The sequence below is a fragment of the Micromys minutus genome (assembly GCF_963924665.1).
Source record: "Micromys minutus genome assembly, chromosome: 6".
NCBI classification, from domain to species: Eukaryota; Metazoa; Chordata; class Mammalia; order Rodentia; family Muridae; genus Micromys; species Micromys minutus.
The window spans coordinates 50900810-50924593 of NC_137975.1; the positions used below are offsets into that span (position 1 = coordinate 50900810).

The window sequence follows — 23784 nt, forward strand, 5'->3', positions numbered from 1 at the left end:
GTTTTAGGCCAGCCTGATCTAATGGCAAGACACCTATCAAAAAAAAAAAAAAAAAAAAAAAAAAAAAAAAAAGCCAATCAAAGGGGAAACTGAGCTTACAAACAGTTGCTACTCATCCAACTGTCTTTCCCTTAGGTTAAGTTCTACGTACACTTTATCCATCAAACACCCTGCACATTCATAGATCTTAAGGGAGGGAAAAATTGATATGGGTTACCATGACCTTCTTTCTCCATTCCCCCCCCATAATCATAGATGTGGTTATTAAATCCACGAAATAAGCTTTCTGGCTTTCCATCCCAACCTAAATATAGTATGATTCCAAGGAAAATGGCCCATGCCTTACAAGTAACCCAGAAAAATAGCCAGTGCTCCAGTGTTGATGTAAAATTAAACTTTTGGCTCCACCATGCAGAAACTCCTGGGTTCTCCAAGTTTCAGAGAGTTAAGAAAGATAGCCGGAATGTCACTGGGGATGTTGGCAAGGGATGCTGAGGCGCTCTCCTCTCCACTTTCTCACCCTGGAATGTTTCTGCCCCACACTCTTCTCAGTTTTGTCTGGACCTGCCAGAAGAACCAGCAGCAGTGTGCCGGACTATAGGAGAGACAAGGATGTGTGGTTATCTGCAAGCCAGGCTTTATTCTGCCCTGGTGCCTGCAGGGTCCCTAGAGATTGGGAGCCTGCCTTGTGCTAATCCTTGAGTGAAAACAGTCTCTCAAGATTAGCCAGGGTAGGTAGGGAGAGAGGCGAATGAGAGGAAGCAGAATTATTTTGACTGCATTTTTGCCTTGTCTGATTAGATTCCAGTGGCATTGGGACTTTGCATTGCTAAAAGAACACAACCCCGTATGTAGGCCTGGGAGCAGAGGGGCCAGGCCGGGACCTGGAGCTGCCATGGCTGCTGGGCTGTTGGGCTCTGAGGATGGGCCATGTAGCTGGGACCTTGCTTGCCGGGTACTAAGGACTTGCAGAGAAGGAAACCTGCATTTTTTGCAGCTGATGCTAAAACCATGGTGCATTCCCAGGGCTGTGTACCAGGTAGGACCAAAACTCACTTTGCTTTGCTTTGCTGTTTGTGGAAGTAAGGGGTGGGAAGGGAGGTAATGGAGGAAGATCACGAATGATCAACATCTTTTCTTGAGACTGGGGAACACCTTGTAATCAATTAGGATCTGGGTAGCCTTGATGGAACATTATTTCCTAGTTTCCTGGGCCCGTGTGAAGTGCTTTAAGGTCAATGTGCAAGGTGATTCTATAAAGGAGGGTCACCAGCTGAAGGATGGGGTTATTGAAGAGTGCACGCACTTTGCTTTAAATGTATCTAGTGAGAAAATGGCAGAAGCCAGTAGTTTAAAGCATAATATCTCTGGCTGTAGAGACTAAGAAAGTGCTTTTTATGGGCTCCAGATCCCTAAGCAAGGTCAGATGTTTCCTGAGCAATGTGCACACAAGTTATGTGTGGCGACAATCTTGGGTAAGGGTAATGTGGCTGTAATTGGTAGGAGTCACTGAGAAAAGAACATCTAGCAGGAACCCTGGGTCTTTCCTCAGCCCCTTCTCCTTTTTTTGACCCACACGAGAGTCTCTGGAATCAGACACTTGGACTGAGGTCTCATTCAAACCTATGAGAAAGAAAATACTTTGCTATTGGGTTTTGGTTTGGAGTATTTTCATCTCATAGGGTGGGAGGGACACATGTTTGTGAGGGTACCCCTGTGAATATGCATGCATGTAAGTGTGTCAGTCAGAGGACAACCTTGCAACATTGCATAGCCTTCCTTGGGAGTTTACCTACCTGCTGTTTGAAAGAGGTCCTCTTCTGGCCTGAGACTCGCAGATTTTGTATAGCCGGGGAGCCCCAGAGGTCTTTCTTTACCTGCCCAGTATGGGAGTTACAAGCATGCTACCAATTTGACTGTTTACCTGTGTTCTGAGGATCAAACTGAGGCCTCAGCAAGCACATTTCTCAGTGCGCTTACTTCGGTTTCCTTTTTTTTTTTTTTTTTTTGCAACAGTGGGAATGGGACCAGGGTCTCACACGGGTTAGGCAAGCATTTCATCAGTGGGAATGGGACCAGGGTCTCACACGGGTTAGGCAAGCATTTCATCCCTCAGCATCGGCCCTAGCCGAAAGATGACACTTTGCTTAAGAGGTTGATCCTTCACAGTCAGTCGTCTGGAAATGCAGAAACGTCCAAAGGGGAGACAGAAGTGTTTGTCTTCTGCAGCCACCAACAGTCCAGATTGGTGGTATTCCCACTTGCCAGGGAGGTGTCAGTCCTGAGATCCCCAGCCCACCCTGAGAGGGACCAGCCTGCTGGAGCTGGGGGAGGGAAACCAAATTCTTCTGGCTGCCTCTTCAAAGGGCAGTTCACAGGATTCTCTTTGGCTGACAGCGTTCTGTAACCCGGTTTATTTCATTAAGTCAACGTGAGCAGGCTTGGCCTCTTTCCTTGTTCGCTGGCTCACCACGCCGTTTGGCATCGGGCAGACACAGCTGGATTTGTATTTTCTAGGTGTGATTTGGCGGTGTGTAATCCCCTAATGAACCACGATGTTTAAATAGCTCCAGGCTTCATACTCCTCCCCCGCCACCCATACAATGTCTGGGGAAGGTTGCATTAGGGACAGTTCCTTGAAGTCAGGCTCTAAGTGCTGGATAGCTTTCATATGTGCTTTCCTTCCCCATCCTGGTCCCTTCTCCCATTATAGACATACAAACAGTTCCTGGGGATGAACTTTTTCTGGAATTCTTGCCCTTGAAGGAGGCATACCTACACATGTAAAATAAACTTGAGGGAAATCTTCCCAAAATGAACCACCTTGAGAAAAAAAAACTTACTTAATCTTTTCATTGATAAGTTATGAATCTAAAAGAGTTCTGGGGGAAAGGGAGACCACAAAAACAAACCTTGCTGGGAGACTCAAGAGAAAGAAGTCTGAAGATTTATCCATTTGAAGCTTTCCTGAAGTGATACTTTCCAGTCGGATGTCTCCCCTCCCCAGCCTGCCATTTGGAATGATAACTTGGTCTAGAAAATTCTGTCTTTGCAGACATTGCTGTGATTACAAATGAGTTTGGGGACTTGGCTTCTGGCCTTTACCCTCAGCTTCTATCACCCCCTGTCTTCTCTTTCCTCTTATCAGGTCATCACCTGATATAAAGGGATGGGGAGATGACTCATTTGGTAAAGTGTCACACAGGCATGAAGACCTGAGTTCAATTCTAAGGACCCGAACAAAAAGCCTAGAGGGGTAGCATAGGTTTTGAATCTCTCCGATGGTAAAGCAGAGGCAGGAAGAGCCCTAGGTCTCACAGGCCAGCAGACCTAGTCTGCTCCAGGAGTTCTAGGTCTTAGTAAGACTCTCTGTCTCAAAAACTAAGGTGGGTGGCTTCTGAGGAACAATCTAATATGACCTCTGGCCTCCACATGTATATGCACACATGTGCACATACAAGTGCACACAAGTACACTCGCACACACAAACACACGAACACAATTAAAAATAAAAGTAAAATTAAACATCAAAATCGAGAGAGCAGAGTAACCAAGCCCCTCCTTCCCAAGAGGCTTTGTCAGGCCTTCCATTAACAGCTGAAGTATATTGAAGAGAAGATTGACTTATTTAGTCACTAGTCCCAGGAAAACATCCCTGTACAACCACAATTCAATCTAGTCCAATTCAATTCAGCAGATGTTTGCTGAGTGGCAGTTATGGACCTGGGCCTGTGGGCTGTTGGGACTAGAGAGTTAACTTTCTTATTTGTCCCTGGACCCTCCGTGGATAAGCTAAACTGGTTGGCTCCAGGAGAGTAGTTGTTTCTGATCCACAGTTTGCAACCTGAAGGCAACTCTCATGAATGGGTCCAGAAAGCAGTTGCTAGGGGGAAGGTTGGGATGGCAAGTCTAAACTAGTTCACTAACCCCAGTCTAGGATAACAGGGCTTGGTTTGTATACGCCAGAGCCAACTGAGGGGGTTGGAAGAAGGAGGAAAGCCAAAAGCTTCAAACCTCTGCTGGACCATGGGTGGTCCAAATGCCTTCCAGACAAGATTTATCAAGTCCTGGTGACTCCTACCTGCCCTGAGACCTTCACGCCCACTGTCCAGCAGGGTTGGCTTAAAGAGACATCGAATGTAATATACTCATTGTCCTCGGTGGCTCAAAGCCTCATGGGGGATTGTCAAGAACACAATAATTTCATTTCAACAAAAAGTATCATCAAGAGACATTCAAAGAATAACTAACTTTGCTCAAGGAGAATATTGCCAAAAATACTCTTCTAATCACCCTTGGCCTTTGTATTCTCCATTTACAGAACAGCTTCTTACTGTTGTAATGATGAAATACAGGAAAATATATACATACACATATACATTATACACATACATATATAAAGTTCGTCACCAAGAATGAGAATATACTAAAGTGAAGGGTGTTGATTTTTAATTTTGGTGTTAGAGGAATCCATGGCCATTTTGATATGTTTTGCTTAAGTAATGCTTCCATGGGTTTTAGCCTCTCTCTAGGCGAGCGTGCTGAATTCGAGATTCATCAGCCTGTCTCTAAGATACCCATGCAGGCTAGGGTGAAGTGTTCGCACAGCAAGCACCTGAGTCAGATCTCAGGAACCCACATTAAAAGGGGGGGCATGGTTTGCTACTTAATGATCCCACTGCTGAGGAGGCAGGGACAGAAGGACAGGGGCTTGCTGGCCTCCCCTAAGCTCAAGGCCAGTGAAAGACACTGTCTCAAGAAAAGGGCAAATAGTATCTGGGTCATCAAATTTGAGGTTATCCTCTAAACTCCATAAAAACATACCTTAGACATGTCTGTGGAAACACACACACACATCTATGTACATATAAATTCTCCCTATGCCTAGACCTAACGCCCAGGGCTTAAGTGATGGGGGCCTAGGTATTGAGATGCTTGAAAGGCTCTCCAGGAGTTTGTTACAGTCAATCCAGACGCCAAGGCTGAGGGGCTTTATTCCTCTGTCAAAAACCAAGAAGATGTTTATAAAACCCAGATAGTTGTAGCATCCCCACAGCAGGGGTGGACCCTAAATGACTATGGTTTGCTTAGTAGATATTGTATGGAGTATCACACTGTACCTATATAGCATGTATTTCTAAAATTGTAATTTTTAAAAATTAATTAAAATTTGTGATGCTTATATCTACACAAACAATGAATCAGAAGAATAATTAAAATTATACAACCAGGCAAAAGAAGGAAAAAGGAGATTGACAAACATATGTGCATATGTGTAGGTGCACATGAATACATGCATTATATACATGTGCAAGTCTTATGTGTATATGTTTATACATAGAGTATGATATAATTCTATACATGACAGCTGAAAATTGAAGGTGATCTGCAAGGTTGCAGCTCAGTGTTAGAGCTCCTGCCTCCTGTGTTCAAGACTCTGGGATTCTATCCCAAACACGAGCGCGCGCACATGCACACACAAACACACAAACACACACACACACACACACACACACACACACACACACACAGCTCTAAGCAGTGAGGATTAACTCAGATCACTCAAATGAAGCCCATGGACTGGCATGTGAGAAGCACTAGATAGTCAGTGACTGCCTTTATTATCACAAAAAAAAAAAAAAAAAAAAAAAAAAAAAAAAAAAAGAATGTGAGCACACCCAGGGAGGAAACAAACCTGGTTTGTTCTTTGCTATAACAGTACCTGATTCTAAAATGGGCTTCTTCACTTCCAAAATGTCAGTCAGCCTTGCACTCCAAACTGGGGCTACAGAAAGCTTCGTTTCCCCCCACTGTCTCTTAGAGAGCCCTTCATCACCCTGCCCTCCAGGACAGGTTACTTAGGGGACTGGAAAGTCACACATGGGAGCAGAAGTTTTGGAAGGGCAATGATTAAAAGCTACATAAACTTTAGATGTGAATGGGAAATTCAAGGTCGTAAGTATAAGAAGGTTGGCATTGTTCATGTCCCAAAATCTAAAAAGAAAAAGAAGTAAATTATCATTTAACTGCCATATACATCCCCTATACTTTTAGGCCCATATATTTTTCCTGTTTGCTCTTAGATCTCTTTTCATAAGACCACACTTTGGTAATGCATTTCACAGAGAGGAGAGAGAGAGAGAGAGAGAGGGAGAGAGGGAGGGAGGGAGAGAGAAGGCAGTCCTTCCTTCAGCGAGACAGATCGGAATTTTTCCTTTCATCCCTGTGGGCTTAGGTGGCTTGTCTTTCAGACTCACTGCTTCTTATCAGAAAGCTGAGCACATTTTTTTTTGAAATTATAGAATTTTGGAATTATCCCTCTCACGTTTCTTATCCAGCATTAGAGGTGTGCACCCTCTACGCGCAGGCTTATAGGAAAATCCATTAGATTCTACTGCCTTCAATTAAAAAAAAAAACCCGCAGTGATGCTTTATAATTGCAGGTATTGTCTGCTATAGACATTTCTGGAGGGAGAAACTGGGCTTAGAGTTTTAAGCACTACACTCTCTGTAATTTTGCAAGCCTGGTGATGGGAAATTTCTCCACAGAAGGCTTCTTCTGCCTTTGAGCATTTTAAACATTGTTTCTCTTCTGTTAGCCACATACCTCTACAGCCAGGGTCATAGATTGGAAGGATCTCCAGCCTTCCCTGGGCATGGCCGGAACTCGGCACAAGGGACCCTGCACTGTGGCTAGCAGCCGTTCTCAGCCAGTGCTGATCTCAGTGGTTCGGTGAATGTGGAATTTGAACTTCAGATATCCAACCTTCTTACCCCAAACCAAATGTGTCCTCTCTGAGCTTCCTCGTGACATTCCAAAAATACCCACGGGCATTCCAAAAATACCCGTGGACATTCCATAGCTGCTTGATCCTGGGAGGACATCCCAGAGAGCGGAAGTCAAAAGTGGAAAGGGAAATTAGTCATGGCCGATGGCAATTAAAATATTTCACTCTTGAAGTAATGATTCCATAAGCACATGGATAGAGATCAGAGGTACCCAGCAATAAGAATCCATAAAATGTAAGCTTCCAAATGAATCTCCCTCTGCCTCCTTCCTCTCTCCCTCTGTCTCTGTCTCTCCTCCATTCCTGTGTCATTCAAACTATAAGAAAGATAAAATAAATGAGATGAACAATCTGAATTATTGGCCCACCATAAATTGTGCTGGCCTCAAAGACATAGAACACACATGTCTGGCATATGGACATCTGTTTTAGATTGCTTGGGGTTTTGGGTTGTTATTTTTTTTTTTTTCACTTAGATGCCATTGGATTGGGGTTATTTCCCCCCCTGCCCTCCATTCGTTGAAACCATACCCTTCCTAAGAGTTATAAATATTCATGTATTTTTCTGCTGGAAAAGCACCCAAGAGGCCACATGCCTGGGCTTCTGGTCTCCTTGGTCTTAGGCTATAGGCCTTTGCGAGTTGTGGGGCCCATCTCCCAATATGGAAGTATGGTTTGAAGACACTTTGGTATGTGAAGGTTGTACATCTACAAGGAGATTTGCTCTGGTAGCTATAGTAACTACCCAGGGGCTAGAAATTTGGGAGAGCCCTTTGCCTTTAAAAAAAAAAAAAAAAAAAAAAAAAAAACCTACTACATAGTTGCTTGTTTTTTTTTCCCCAAAGCTAACATTAGCTCTTTCTGGAACACAGAGCCAGGCTGTCAACGACGATTCTGTGGTCCCACAGATTGTAAGGGAAACAAGCTAAGACATGAGACTGCGTTAGCCGCCTCAGTCGGAGTTTGTCATCGCAGAGATCCATTTCGTGTTCTTGGAATGGGAAACGTGTTCCTGGAGCACAGAGTTTCTAGAAACCTGAGCTTGCAAACTCAGCCCCGTCAACTGCATGAATTCATCCCGACGCCATCTCTTCTCCAGAATGACAGGCGACTTCTCTCCAGGGTGACAGGGTTTCCATCTTCATATACATCTTCTGAAATAAGTAACACAGGCGATCTGGACCAAGGGGATAGGCTGTGTGCAAACAAAAGCTTCCACATGTGCCAAGTTTGGCTTTGATTCTCAATTTGCTGTTTTTGCTGTTCCCTTTCATCAAGTCGTTCTTGTGATATAGGCTTTCAAAGGGCGGCGTCTTTTGTATTATTTAGTGCCTACTTTGGCTTGAACCTACCTACCCTCCTCTCCACTGGTCTGTAACATGTGCTGTGCATATAAAGAGTAGGGGGCAGGAAACTTACACCAAGGAAGAACTATCAGCAAGTTTATTCCGGTTCTTAGTCCAATCTTCATGTCCCTTTGTTGTTCCTTCTCAGCCATCCCTCCTTAAAACAGATGGAACTTATCAGTGCACACACACCCTTGCACTCTCTCTCTCTACCCTGTGTGTGTGTGTGTGCATGCGTAAGGGCTCTGTACACCAGGCTGGTCTCAGACTCACAGAGACTCACTTGTCTCTGCCTCTCAAGTACTGGGATTAAAAGTGTGTGCCAACACCAATTGACTTTCCTTCATGCCCACTAGAAACACTCTAATAGCTTAGTTTTTACTTTGTACAGAAATGTATTTTTTAAGGTAACAGGGAAGTGCTTCATTTCTTTGAATGCACTTTTCTTTATTCTTCTGGAAAAAGTGCACTTCCTTTGGAGGTTTAAAACTAGCTTCTAGTTATGGTATCAGCCACTCCTCATTTGGATGAGGACTGTCCCTCCAGCAGTCTCCAAGCCACTGCCAAAACCTCTGGAAGCTGGCCAGAATCTTAGCTTTGTTCAGCTTCTGCCTACCTCTGCACAGGCTTCTAAGGTGGTGTGTCTCCTGTAGGGAAGGAGCCCAGCAACTGCCCTGGGTTTTTGTCCCAGGGTATTTGTAGGTATTTATTCCAGGGCCTCCATCAACCATATAAGTTATCATTCATTTGGAATATTCCTTCAATAAAGTAATTTGGAAGAAGACAGCTAGCGGCCAAGTAAATTCAAGTATACTATACTCTATTTTTGGCTGTCACATTGAAGCCAGGTATAACATATTCAGCTGTCTCTGGTTGGCTTCCCCATTCATTAGATGTACACTTGCTTGTTCATTTGTGTATTAGATCATCTAACAAGTAAGGGCCATCTGCCCGTGCCAGGCATCATGGTAAGTTCTGGAGACAGGGTGGCAAACAAATACGATTTCTTGGTCTTGCCGAGTTGGCATTCAGTGGAGATGGGACAACCACTAGTCACTCAACAGTGCCATTTTTGTAGACTCATGCAAAAGTTACATTGGAGGCCAGCACGTTAAGGCAAGGAAAAGAGCCTGAGCGTCTGAGGGAATAATGGAGAGGCAGAGGTCTGCGAAGGAGGTGGGAATAAACTGGGCAGAAGAGGCAGACAGACAAGAGAAACATTACATACCAGCTAGTGCTGCTAGGACAGCCGTTAGGACAAGCACCAGAGCCTGGTAGGCATTGGTAGAGTGTGCTGTGTTTTAATCATGCATGCTCAAATTGACTGTACTGTTTGACACTGGTCACCGTCCTAAGCACTGTACCAGCCCAGCCCTTTACCTTCAGGAAGCCAGCTGGCCAGTTCTGGAAGTCACTGTCTAGCCTCAGATGGAAATTTCCTTCATTCTCAAGGGTATGAGCTCATTGCTGCGCCAGATGGGTTTCCAGTGAATGATTATTGTGCAATCTGATTACTTTTATGTCATGTTAATTCCTTTTGAAAAATGGAAACAGGATATGTAAGATTGAAGAGAATTTTTCTAGCGACAGCCAACAGATCAAGAGGAGGCATACAGTTTAGAATTGAGGAACAATGGTGGCACAAGGGACAAATTACTAGTGTTAACATTTTGCTGTGTACAGTCCACTTTTATTATTTGGTACATCAAAACATTGGATATCATTGCATATCCCCGGTTGACCTGGAACTCAACATGTAGACCAGGCTGGCCTACCACTCACAGAGGTCCTACCTGTGCCTCAAGAGTGCTGGGATTAAAAGTGTTTGCCACTACAACCAGCTTAGAATAATTTTAGATCCACAGCAGATAACATAGAATCAGTGCTAATATAACAGAAACTTGTGCTCTGGTTGCTAAACAGCCTCCCACAAGATTGTTCAATATCCTCTTGGGACTCTCTCCTCCTCTAGCATCTTAGGTGTTTTCTTCATGCTGCTGACAAGGGAGGAGAGAGAATAGAAGGGGGTAGGAGGGGGGTTAACTGGGTCAGCCTCCCTGTGGGCACATACCTTCTACTCACATCTTATTGGCCAGAACTCAGTCACATGTCCACACCCAAGTGCTAGACAGGCTGGGAAGTGCAGGTGTGTGACCACATAGTCAGATCACCCCAGAGAGTCAGTTTAGACTGGTGCTAAGAGAAAGAGTTTTGGAGGTAGTGAGTTAGGGATATATAAGTGTTCGCTCATCAGGAGGAAATATGTTAAAAACCACAGTGGATGCTTCAGAGTACAGATTGTACCAATCTCTATGTCTGCTAGATTTATTCTATTCATACGTGCATACATACCAGTGATAAGGCTTAATTTGTAACAAGGCAAAGAAAGAGTTGAATAACAACACCTAATAACAAAGCACAGCAATTGTAACAGAAGACTAATAAAAGTTACTTAATATATTTTCTGCCATTCCTTAAATTTCTCATGATGCTTTTCAGTCAGACATAGGTTACAGCTTCCTCCATCACTGTTCTTGCACATTTTCACCACTGCTAAGTAGAAGAAGGGTTGCTTGAAGGCAGCCACTGCGATACCACATTGGTAACCCACAGGTAGGCAGCATATACAGCGTGGAAACGCTGAAAACGGATGAATGGTCATGCCAAAGCAAAGACAGATGGGGAGAGAGGTCATCATGTCACTCAGAACAACCCACAATTTAAACCTTACCTCCTGCTTATTTCTGGGATTTTCTGCCTCATTTTTCATCCTACTTTGTTTCCTTGTTGGTTTGTTTGAGACAAGGTCTCTCAATGAAGCTAGAACTCACCAATTCAAAATGTATTTGCTGGCCAGTGAGTCCCGGGAATCCTCCTGTCTCTGCCTCTTCTGTGCTGTGATTGCAGGTACATGTCACTGTGCCGACGTCTCTTACTCAAGTAGATCCTGGGGTTTCAAATTCAGAGACTGTGCTTCTATACTGATCACTTCCTCAACTGAGCTGTTTCCCCAGACCCTGCTATCCCTCCACTTACAAGTTCACTTTGTTTTTAATACAATATTTCTATCAATTCTTTGGGAATTTTTTACATGCAGACATATGTTTTATTATATTTATCCCTCTTCCTCCCCCTAACTTCTCCCAGACCCACCTCTACCCCTCTTAACTTCATGTCTTCTTTCTGGTTTTGATTATAACTACTGGGCATACTAGGGTAATAGTCCTGACATATCCTAAAGACATGTGCCCCCTGACCCCTGGTTTCTTCACTCTGCCCCATCTTTCCCAATGGTCCCTGAGCCTTAAGGGTAGGGGACATGATATTGATGTCCAGTGTGTGAGTGGAGATCACACTGACTCCTCTCCATTCGGCACGTGTGTAAACACTGATTTGCACACAGTGGTGTTGACTACGTCCAAGCACGGCTTACTTCTGCTACTCTAGGCAGTGAACAAAAGTTTCCTCTGCCTCAACCTGGTGCGTTTCTGATCTATGGGGGCAGCGGTTGGTATATTTAGTGAGCCTTAAAATACAATCAGCTGTCGCTCTCTGCTGACACTGAAAACTCTGCATTTCCCTGTCTCTCTGCTGTGTGGAGGACCAGAGGACAGATCCTTCCTAGTAAAGTGTGTGAACTAAAAAACTTCAGCCTTTCAGCCAAGAATCTACTGATTGATTATCTGTTAGACTTTCCTCCCTCTACCTCCCCTCCCCCAACACACACGCACACCTTCCTCTCTGTGTATGTGTTACACTTCAGTGTAGGGAAGCCTGAGGTTGGTGTCAGGTGGCTTCCTCAATCACTCTTTGCCTTACTTTTTAAAACAGAGTCTCTCCGTGAATTTAGAGCTCACCAATTCAGCTAGATCGGCTAGCGGACAACACCCAGGGAACCTCCACTTCTCTAGCCCTGGAGTTACCAGCACGAGCCACTAGGCCCAGCTTTGCACATAGGTTCTGGGGATTGAACTTAGAACCTTACACTTGTGTAGTAAGCACTGTACTGTCTAACCCAGCCATTTCAGCTCTAAGTTAGACATTCTTGGTAACAGCAGGAGACATTTAATGCTCAATCTATGTGTTATTTCACATGTGCCAAGGTGACCTAAAAAAGAGATAGCTCGCTGTCCAACTTTAAGCATGAGAAAATTCTTTTAGAGGGTTTTGAATCACAGGGTCACGGGCACACAGTGATAGCGAAAGGTCTAGAAGCCAGCAGAGGTCAAATGCCTTAGGTAAATGCCTGGTCATGAGCAAGCCGCATGTCTTGCTGTAAACCTATCCCCATGGAGCACATGCCCTTTCCTTTTTCTCAAGCATTGTGTGCCTGTTACATTTTCAGCCTTGTTCATCTCAACTTCAAACACAGTTGCTTCCTTCTACTGTCCTTTGGGTCTCTCCTCAGATATGCAGAAGGTGTGCGCCAATAGCTCTGGGGCAAACCTCAGTCTTAGCACTTAATTGTATGCCTATCATCTTGTGACCTTGCCTCCCTTTCTTCCATTGTGACACAGAGTTGGTTTTTGTTTTTGTTTTGTTTTAAACCTCAAAATCCTATAGTAATGAGACCTTGTATGCAAAGGTCTTCCTATTTCCCTGACAGGAAGTCAGTCTTCCCCTTCTGTAACAAGTAGTTGTGGTTGTAATGGTCACCACTTTGTAGTCAATCAGCCCACATGTACTGAATTGCGTACTAGTTTGATGCTATGAGAGAGCTGTAGAAGAGTAAGTTATGCATTCGCTACAACTTTCAAGGTAGCCGGGTAAAGTAATTGGGCAGGAGGGGAAAACATGAGGAGTAGCACGTGGCACTAGCTGACAGAGGTCAAGGGAAGGATGACATTAACTACAGTTGGATTTCAGAGGAATAAGGAACCAGTGCTCAGACAAGGTTCAGAGAGGAAGTTAAAGGACAGACAGGATTTATATAGACTCTGGGGGAGGGGAGGATTTCTAAACACGAAAAGCGGTACATGCAAGAAGAGAGCTTGAAAATTAAATGCAACATTCATGGTTACACTATACAACCAGCCTTCCAAGGGGCTTACAGAGAGAGGCAGAGGGAGCATTGTGGGTGCAGGAAGAGGCAAAAGCATGGAAGGAAATAAAGACAGCGAGGACAGAAGGATGCTTGGGATGTGCCTCAGCGGTGAAGCACTTGCTTAGCATGCTCTGGATGCACCGTCAGCACAACAACAGCTTCCCAAAGCAAAGAAACAAACACAGAAAAACAAAGCAACATCCGATGTGATTGGGAAACGGCAGAAAAAGGCAGTAAAAGGCTGAGTTTCACCAGCTCTGTGAGTGGATGGTTGCAAGCAGACATAACACCAGAGGTTCTCAGCTCCCAGCTCGATTCCAAATCTTAGGACACTGCTTTCCTGGGGAAGCAGTGTTTACACTTCACTCATTTTGATTGGACACTGTGTGCTAAAGCATCAGCCAAAAAGGAGAAGACTGGCTCAAAAGATACCAGCAGGCAAAAAGCCTAGCCTCTTAAAAGTGTCTGTCTGTTTACATTTTTTTAACTTGAATACAGACATCTCCATCACACCTGCACACACATACACCCACCCACACACACACACACACACACACACACACACACACACACACACACACACTTCTATACTGTCCCAAGAGTCATTCACTGAGGAAAGAAAAAGTTGTTCTTGCCCATAACCAGCTCCTGCCTGCTCCAGTGTTTCACAGCCAGCTGAGTCCTTTGAAGACACCCTAAGCCCGTGGTTTAACAAGAATGTTCTAGACAAGCAGAGACTCAGGTCTCAGGCCCGAGGAAACATCCATGTAGGGAACCAGGGGAAGGTTAGAATTAAATGTAGAACACATTGTGAATGAATCTCCATTTCCAAAACTGTTCACAACTCCCTTTCCATCCCCTGTGTTCTGTTTCTCAGCCCACCGCCTGCTGTTCCACAAACTTAGACCTGCTCAAAAATTCAAGCCTTTTCTTTGGATCTTTAAAATCACTGGGGAATCATCTAGCCACTTAAAGATGTGTTATACCGCTGGGGAAAACAGGAAACCACGGACTACAGTTATCTTCTTTTTCTATCCTGAGTCCCAGAGACAAGCTCTGGTGACTTTAATGTCAGGTTGATGGCCATAAGGGGACATTTAGGGCAAAAGTCCCAGCTTCCATAGCCCCTATAGGCCAAGTTCAGCTGCTATCCCAGTTCACCAATTAAAGAGACACAGTAATAAAAAGCAGAGAGGGGAGATTTCATCCATTTTAAGAATAGGAACAGTTACAGGGCTCCAGTGAATCCGAGTTCATCTTTAAAGCACTAGTGTGAGATTTAGGTTTAACTACAAGAATTGGGGCAAAGGGCACAGGTGTACATAATGAAACAGTCCTGGTCAAGGGGTGACCAAAGACCGTTGTCTCAGCTCAGCTCTTGTTAAGTTATTATAGCTATCAATGGGGCAGGGGACAAGCCTGGTTTCTACAAGAGGACTTGCTCCAGAGTGTCGCCTTCTCACTGGAGATAACTATTGGGCTGGGTGGACTGTGTCCTTGGAGACGTTGCTGTTCCTGGAAACCAAGGTGACTGCAGACTTAGGACAATGATTTGTCTCTGCCTTCTGCAGGGAAGGGAGGAACGAGCTAGCTTAGCTAGATAGACACTGATTAGATAAAGCAGAGGCAAACCAGAGTCAAGTAAGAGTGTCTGGCAGGGACAGATGCAAACTGAAAGCAGAGATATTGGGCCTCCATCTTGTGTGCCCACACAAGGAGTCAACGTTGTTTGGCAAAGGTGGCTTCTAGATGATATAGGTCCAAGTCCCACCCCTACCATTTACCTGCTATGTGAACCCAGCAAGCTGATTGGTTGTGTGGAGCTTTGGTTATATTTTCTGGGATGCAGGGTCATGATCAATTTCATATAGGATCATCCTGAGTACAATTTCCTTATGTAAAGTACTAGTTGCATCATGTAACCCTCCCCATGTGCTCAATAAAGGGCAGTTGTTTCCTAATTGACCTTTTATTCATCTTGGAAACACCCCTGGGAATCCACCCTTCCCTCTCAGGCTCTTGGCAGCAGGCATTAAGATGCATTTGAAAGGGGTTAAAATAAAAACCACCTGGACAATTTTTACTTGCATCACTAACTTGGAAGCATGTGTGTGAGAGCAAGAAGACAGATGTGTTATTTGAGAGCAGTGCTTTGTGTAGAACATTAATGTTCTCCTCACAGCATCCACTGCCCCCTCCTCCTTACACTGTGCCATTCTGGAAGGGTGGGTATCTCTACATATGGAAAACAGCTTCTCGGTAGGGCCTATAATAAGCTAGATAGAAATTCCAAAACAGAAAAGACCCCAACAGGGCACTGGCTCCACGCTGGCAAATAAACCTGCCATCTCAGGCATCTTAGTGGTACACAATGTGCTTTTAATTATGAAGTCTTGACTTCAAGGGATAACTTCTTGCCCTATGCAGAAAGTCCGCAGGGCACTGTCCTGGTTCATCTGCCGAATGAAGGTGTCCGGAGTCCAAGGGAACCTTCTTCATCTGGGTGATATTGTCAACTCCGGTGGCTACCAGTTCCTCCACAATACATCTGCACTTGAGTAACTTGGGGCAGGAGAACAGTGGGTCACCTATCCAACAAGCATTCAAGGGTACAGTTAGGAAAATCAAGTCAGATGATAACTTTCTCTTGTGCCATTGAAGATGATGCATGATTTGCTCAGTTCTGGTGACATTTGAAAAATGGCACCTGTCTAAAAAGGAAAATTGTGTCTGTGGCTTAAAAAAACAAAAAAAAAAAAAACAAAAAGAAATCAGAGTTCTTTATTAGAAGGAACTTTAAAGTTAAAGATGACACCCTGCCCTTCCTAGCCTACATATAACCTAAAGCATCAACAGTTAAAGGCACAGTACAAGCTTTAACTGGGTTGGTATGAAGACTCAGCCACGGAAATGGGCACTGAGAAAGGATTGAGGAATTCCTCAAGCCTGTGTGTCTCCGGTAATAGTCTAGGGATTCCATTGGTAGAGCTTTGTTGATGATCCCTAAAGTCACAAAAGGTAAAGCAGCAGATGGGGAGATGGCTCCACCCATATAGTGCTGCACATTCACAAGGACCCGTGTTTGTATCTCATGCAACTGTCTAACAGCTAGTTGCATTTCTGTAATCTCAGTGCTGGAGAAATAAAAACAGGATGATCTGCAGGGCTTACTAATGACTAGTCTAGCCAATCAGGGAGCCCCAGGTTCAAGGAGAAACGCTGTCTCAAAAACTAAGGTGGAGATCACCTGAGAAAGACATCAGCCTCTGTATCACTACAGACTATAAAATGGGTGAATTGTCCAATGGTCCTGAGGGCTTCTTACCTTGTTTCTCTTACCCAGCACTTAGACAACAGGAGCCACTAAGCATGATGGGCAATGCTGACTGTAGATGATCTAATTTCTTGTCTTTGTCTTGTCTGCCTGACATCCCGACCCAATGCTGGATCATTCACGCCCACTTCTGATCTATTCGTTATAGATGGACCAAGAACTGGTGTGTGTGTGTGTGTGTGTGTGTGCGCGCGAGCGCGCGCGTGCACACATGTACCCACATGCATGTATGTATAAGAGAAAGAGTGTGTATGTGTGTGTCTCTGTGTGTGTGTGTGCACACATGTGCCCACATGCATGTATGTATAAGAGAGAGTGTGTATGTGTGTGTCTCTGTGTGTGTGTTTGTCTGTATATATGTGTTTGCATATCTGTGTTTCCCTTTTATTTATTTGTTTGACCACAAGACTTGCAAACTTAAAAAACAAAAAACATTAAAACAGATATACAGTGTGAGAGGAAGGAAAAGTCACGCTTACCTCATCCTGGAGATATTAAATTATACCAGATTTATGCAGCTCTAAAACAAGCCACTTCCTAACTTAAGACACGTTTCTCTCCTTTAGAAACATGTTCCTACACTCATTCCTGCATCTCTCTCCACTCACCCGTTCATTTGCTCACTTGTCACACAACTCTTGGAGCTTTATGCAGGGTAAGTAAACACTCTATCATACAGCTGTGCCTTTAAGCTCAGTGTATTAATTAATATTTAACAACAGTTCAAACCCAAAGAAGCAAAGAGAACTGATGGTCCTAGCTACCACTTCTCCATAAACTCTCACCTCATAAATCCTAACCGCCCTTAACATTTTCCTCGTTGGTCAGGATGTCCCCCTTGCAAACATGATTGGAAGGTGCCTTTACTTGTTCTCCACAGCCCCCATTCTCTTCTTTCAGTGGATTTCTTAACTCCTAACCTCTCCATTCATCTTCAAAGCCTTTGTGGTTTTCCTCTGAGTCTCCATCTACTCTCACATCTTCCCATGAGTCCTGGACTGAGAGCATCCTCTTAACTTGCTTGCCTTCTCCATGATAATAAGAAAGACACTGTTCAGATTTAGCTATGAAATGTTCCTTACCAGTTCCTGTCATCCCCAGATGAGGATGCTAGGCTGGGAGGTTGTGGAGCCTTTAAGAGGTGAATCCTTACTAGAACAAGTGGGTTCCTGGGGGAGGAGAGAGTAGTTAGTAATGTTCCAGATCCAGCAACCAAGGCAGAGGGTTCTAGCCACCACGCCCTACCCCTAGCCATGAAACTGTGAGCTAAGATAAAGTATTATTCCCATAAGTTGTATGTGGCAAGTGTTCTGTCCCAGGGATGAGAAATGTTGGTATAACAAGCATACCCCTTCCCTTCTTATTAACCATCAATGCAGTTTCCTTCTTGGGGCCCCACATGCTCACCATCTACTCCTTAACCCTTCAAACTCTTGGTCTCTGGGCCTGCTTCCCTCCGTGTTCACCAAGAACTGTTCGTCTATCATGCCCACAGTATTGGCTTACCTCCGTGTCTGGGGGATTGACCACCTTCACAAGCAGAAGTGTTTAAGTCCCTTAGTGTCCAACCTTTTGTGTCATTGTGCCCACTCTCCTCCTTCTCTGAGTCCTTTGGGTTTCAGTATTGGTCCCTTTGGCTCTCTAGCCTATCTAGGGATAGATCCGAAGGTCAATTCTTGATCCCTCCTCTCTGAACGCACTTAGAATCTCCGTGTCTGAGTTCCAGTCTATTCTTGGTCTAGTTTGCCAATGGTTGACAAATACAGGGGAGGCTTATATTCTGTTTGGCAAATGGGATGCTAAGTAAACAAGTCAACAAGGCACATCTGTCAGGAAGGGACTTCCTGATGTGATGACGCTGTTGCTGAAACCCAGGTGCTGAAAAATAGCTTGGTATGCATGGATGTGTTTACTTGTGTGTGTGGCCGCCCAAGGGAAACTGAGAGTTGTTCCTCAGGTGCCATTGATCATTCCCCCACCAACCTCCTGGACATTGATTGCCCCGGTGTGAATCCCTAGGTATTCTAGGCTGACTTGGCAAGGAATCCCAGGGATTTGCCTGTCTCAGTCTCCTCAAGAGTGGGATTACACGCCCGTGCCACCCAGCCCACCTCTTGCAAACATGGATTCCAGGGTCAGAGTCAGATCCTCATGCTTGATTACTCACCAAGATGTTTCCCTATCACCTAGGCAAAGGTCTAAGAGGGTGGGAGGGAGCACAAGGCAGTATACGAAAAAGGGTAGAGTTAATGAATCAATTACTTTAAAATGAAAGAAGAAAAAGCAGGAAGAGAACAGAGACAGAAGCCCCCCCCACCAGAGAAACAAAACGAGGCCTGCGTCAAGAAGAGAGAGGGAAGACAGTAGGCAGGGAGACAGTGCACTGAGCAGAGAGAGGGCCTTCCACACAGATCCTGCTGGAGAGGAGAGGACAAGCAGTCCTGCCCCCAGCCCTTGGCACCTTCTGCCTATCATGCCTTTATATATATGCCTTTATATATATATATATATCATGATATATATATATCACAGCTCCCTCCTCCTCTACTACAGATGCTGTGAATGAGAGCAAGTCAGGTCGACCTTGTTTTCTAGCCTATACAGCACTAAATCACCGCTGTAGTAAATGTGTTACAGTTCAGTGAAAGGCACAGAATCAAACAGAAAAGCTGTGTGTGAGTCGACACTTTCCCAAGTTAAAAACCAGCCCTGCCATCAGTGCCATAAATAACAGCACCAAGAATGATCAGTAACATTTGGTCACCATAGCTAAGGCAAGAGTCATAGCTAAGGCAAGAGTCCCGTGTTTCCCTGCCCCCTCCCCCCCCCCCCCCCCGCACCAGTCGGGGAGTCCAGCATCTTCTAAAGCCAGTCATCTGGGACAGGATTTTAGGGTGTGTGCATTTTTGTCTTCTCCGTGGGGCCAGCTGTGGCTGGAGAATTCTTAACACCAACTAAAGTCATGCTGAATTAACTTGATGACTTTCTCGGGGACATAGTCTCTACATTATGAAGTCGGTGATGCCGCTAATTAAAGAAATGTTTTCCTGAGCTGCTGTGATCTGTCACAAGAAGTGTTGACTATTGATGACATGCACATGACTAGGATCTTACTTCATGCATTCCAGAGAGTGAGATTCACAGATGTGAGTGGCTGTTTCTCATACCCATAGCTTCTGAGACTAGATGCCGAGAGTCCCCTGCAGTTTAGGATTCAGTCTGGAGACAGAAAGCCAGGGTAGAAGTATCTGCTTCAAAGCTTCTCCAGCCTAGACTCCATGGAATGCCACCTACCCACACTGAACCTTGGCAACTACGTATCATCATGGTACTGTTACGGGTGCTGGAGATGGTCAACTTACAGAGCAGAAAGGTTAGTCCAGCTCACCATTTGGGATTGGTCCATGACGGTTGGCCCTATTGCTTCAGGCTGGCACCAACGCAGAGCATCATATGGAGAGCTTCTGAAAGAGCAATGCCACTCACATCATGACCATGAAGCAAAGAAGCAAAAGGACTGACTGGGGCGGCACAGTCTCCATCAAGGGCATCCCCTCCCACCATGGCCTACAGATTTCCACAAGGCTCTCCTTAAAGAATTTCTATCATCTTCCAACAGCATCACCCTGAGTACCATGTCTTTAATGAAGGCCCTGACAGAACTCCCCAGATCCAAACTATAACAGGATCCTTATTACAAACGAATGATTTACAAACATGTGATAAGGCCAACATCGAATTGTTGTATAAGCCACTAAGACTGACACACTTTGAAAACTCTTGGCAATACTAGTTCTCATCTTAATGATACAGAGCCCCAAAACTGAAATGTTGTGAGAGTTTCCTTTGACTAAGTCTGCCTCTAGACATGAGCTCCTAAGACTAGTACTGTGTGTCCCAACTTGCAGGGCGGGTGACAGAGAGATGAAAACACAGTGGAAACATTATGGACTGATTCCCAGAGAACTATATTACCATGGAGTACACTCTTTAAAAGTGAGGTTTTACCAAATGCCAGCAATAAGATCTCCCGTTTTCTCTGTCTTTTTTTTTTTTTTTCTCACTGGAACATGCCAATAGTTTCTCGAATCCCCCGGAAGATCAACAACCTCATTGTTCTGGGCATCCAGAGCAGACATGGCTTTATTGAGTGCATCGACTTGAAAAGCAAAATAGACTTGAAAATGATGATTATATCAGCATCCAGTACTGGCCTATGGCGTGTTTTGAATTGTATTCATTTGATAAAATACTCAACAAGTGCTGAACATGAGCACATTTCCATTCCTAAGAGCCAACCAACAGCCACACTGCAGAGGAGTTTGAACATCTATTGCGAATGTCATATTGACATCTCAATGAGCCAATCAATTGTTTGTTTCCTCTCTCTCTCTCTCCTTGCCCTCCCCAACCTGGCTGGCACCTTCTCCGAGGCTTCACTGCCTACCCTCTCTACCTCCTTTGGCCCATCTCAGAATGTTGAGCCATCTGAACTCTGCTCCCAACTTCTCTAAGCCTTGTCTTCTTGTTCTTGTCTTCAGTCTCTTCTCACGTTGCACATGTCATTTGTCTTTTCAGCTTTAATGGCTCCTGATGACCCAAGTCAGGGCCAAATGCCTGAATAGAAAAGCCATTAATACAATCATATGATCAACTAAGTTGGAAAATAGGTTTGAAAGTGATATTTTTCTAAAATATTTCATTAATTCACTGATTATGCAAAGACCTGTGTGTGCATGAGACCATGCATGTGTACATGCATAAGCATACCACAAAACTTGCGTGGAGGTCATAGGACAATTTACAGGAGTTTGTTCTCTCTTTCCATTATGTGGGTCGCAGGGAGTAAGCTCAAGTCCTTATGATTGGCAGCAAGTCTCTTGACCTTCTGAAGCCACCTCACCTGTCTGAGAAAAGTATTTCAGCGGCAGAAGTAAACAACGTTTGCTTATTACAAGGTCATGCTGTGGAGACCATGTTTGGTTCCCACAATAGCACAGAAAATCCTAGATATCTCTCCCTCCTCTGCCTCTTCCTTTCCCTCTGCCTCTCCCTCTGCTTCTTCCCCTCTCTCTCTTCCCCTCTCAAGTTTTGCCAGTCTATGAGCATGGGCAATCACAGGCCCAAATATTTGCAAAGGCCAATGCAGTTTTTCATGTTGACCCTTGTTGACATAGACAATAAGTACACAATGAGGGATTCAGGAAGCTAATAGAAGGAATTCTATTTCTGTCCTGATCTGTACTGAGACATGCTATGATCAGCAATGTGAGAGGAACCCTAGATGCTGCCTCTGCTCTGAGGCTTGTGACTGTGTGGAAATGGAAAAACCAGCATCTTTGGGTTTAACCCTCCCCCATTGTATGTTGGGGGCAGTCAATAAGGGCTAAATCCAGCCTTTCCAGTGTCCTCTAGACAACATAAACTACAGGTATTAATTGGCCCAGACCCTCCCAACTCACTCTGGCCCACTGGCTTCTAGGAAGTAGGCTCTGGAATCCACCTGTCTGAGTTTAGATTCAGACTGATAATTTTAGGCATGTGATATGTGGGTCATTAGAAGACCTCTGTCTTAGCTGGGGACAGTAACAGTATGGCCAAGCAGGTGTACAGAAGAGCACATGACCAGGACTGTTATTTGCAGCACCTTAACTTTCATCTGTCCACTTCCGTCTTCTGCTTACCATTCTTTAAGTCCCTGGCACACTCTCATCTCTGCTTTTTGTCCTGAAGCTGCAAAAGCCTGTTTTGGAAGGGCTAATGCAATTCTTCCTTCCAATGCCTGGAGCACGGGTGGGGGTGGGGGTGGGGTCTCTACCCATCCATAGAGACTTACCCTGATTTAAAGGCTGCTGTTGAAGCCCTACACAGCTCATGGTGGTCTCTTCTGAGATCCTGAGGCGTTTCTGAAACCTCCTAAGCTTCCTCACGTGGGCACTTGGTTTGCTTTTCATCATTTGTCTATCTTCAACCTTCTTCCTGTCTTTGCCAAGGGGTCCACGAAGGAGGGCCATGCTTCATTTCCTACACAATACAAGGCTATATACTCTATAGAGAGGCAGGCGGCGTGAGTGGATTATCGAGCAAGTGATTGAATAAATGAATGAATGAATGAGTGAAGGAATAAATGTCTGGCTAACTTGCTTGACTGGCTGCCTCACCTCATTTAGCCCACAGTATACTTTGTCAGTTCTCATATAGCACATATAGGAGTCCATGATGATTTTTAACTCATTAAGTAGTTTACTATTTGGTGAGAAGGCTAGTAAAGGAACAGAAGTTAGAGAAAAGATAAGTGGACAAACACACACACACACACACAACTAAATCACAACTGGACAACTGGATTGTATTCCCATGATAAGGACAGCCCATAGTCATCCATCAGAGCTTGTAGGGTGACCGACCTAAGAGGGTGGAACATGTCCAGCGAATCAAAGTTATAGCACGTGGCTTGGAGAAACAACCCTGTGACAATTGCCCAGGAGAGTCTGAAATGCTTTGTAGGATAGGAGAACACTGTCTTCTCTCCCAGGGCTCTCCAGCACTCCCTGGCTTGCTGGTAAGACAGCAGAGGCAGAGATAAGGATTCCGGGAAGATTTCACATCTCAGCTTACTGGCTTCCACTCAGCTTTCCACTCACCAGCAAGGACTCCTGTACTTTAGGATGGGGCCTCGAAAGTCCCGTGAGTGTATTCTTCCAGCTCTAGGGTCTCCTGGGCATCCTCTTGGGCTTTTGAATTTTCTGGTTGTCGCTCGGCAAACTGAGTCAGGGCCAAGTTGGAAGCAAACAGGGTCACATTTTTTTTTTTTTTTTTTTTTTTGTACTTTCAAAAGTTCCAAATTATACTTATGGGGTTCCAAAGTTATCCTTCATCTGCCTCATCGTGGTGTGCCCATGGCCCAGACTAGAAGGCAAATGCTAAAGGCCTGTGTATAATGTTCAGGCTCCATTTTATGGCCTTGTTTTCAACCAGATAAAGATGAGAGGCGGCTTCCAACTCTAGCCAGGGCTGGCTTCTTCCTGGAAGTCTGAAACAAAAACCAAGGAAATGAAGGATCAGTCACTGGCTTAACTAGATAAGAAGGGAGAACCAATCGAATGTACAATTCATTCTCTGTCTCTGTCTGTCTCTCTCTGTCTCTGTCTGTCTGTCTGTCTGTCTGTCTGTCTCTCTCTCTCTCTCTCTCTCTCTCTCTCTCTCTCTCTCTCCCTCCCTCCCTCCCTCCCTTCCTTCCTCCCTCCCCCACTCATTCTCACTCTTCCTCTT

The 23784-nt window shown here is 44.7% G+C and overlaps 1 protein-coding gene across 1 annotated transcript in view; it reads left to right on the plus strand.

Annotated features, from left to right (window-relative positions):
• Positions 1-1030: 1030 nt before the first annotated feature.
• FRMD4A (FERM domain containing 4A) overlaps positions 1031-23784 on the plus strand; it is a gene marked incomplete at its 5' end in the record, with an annotated part of 263087 nt that continues 240333 nt past the window's right edge. Inside the window, one exon of the mRNA XM_080917998.1 lies at positions 1031-1039. The remainder of the gene's footprint in view (positions 1040-23784) is intronic.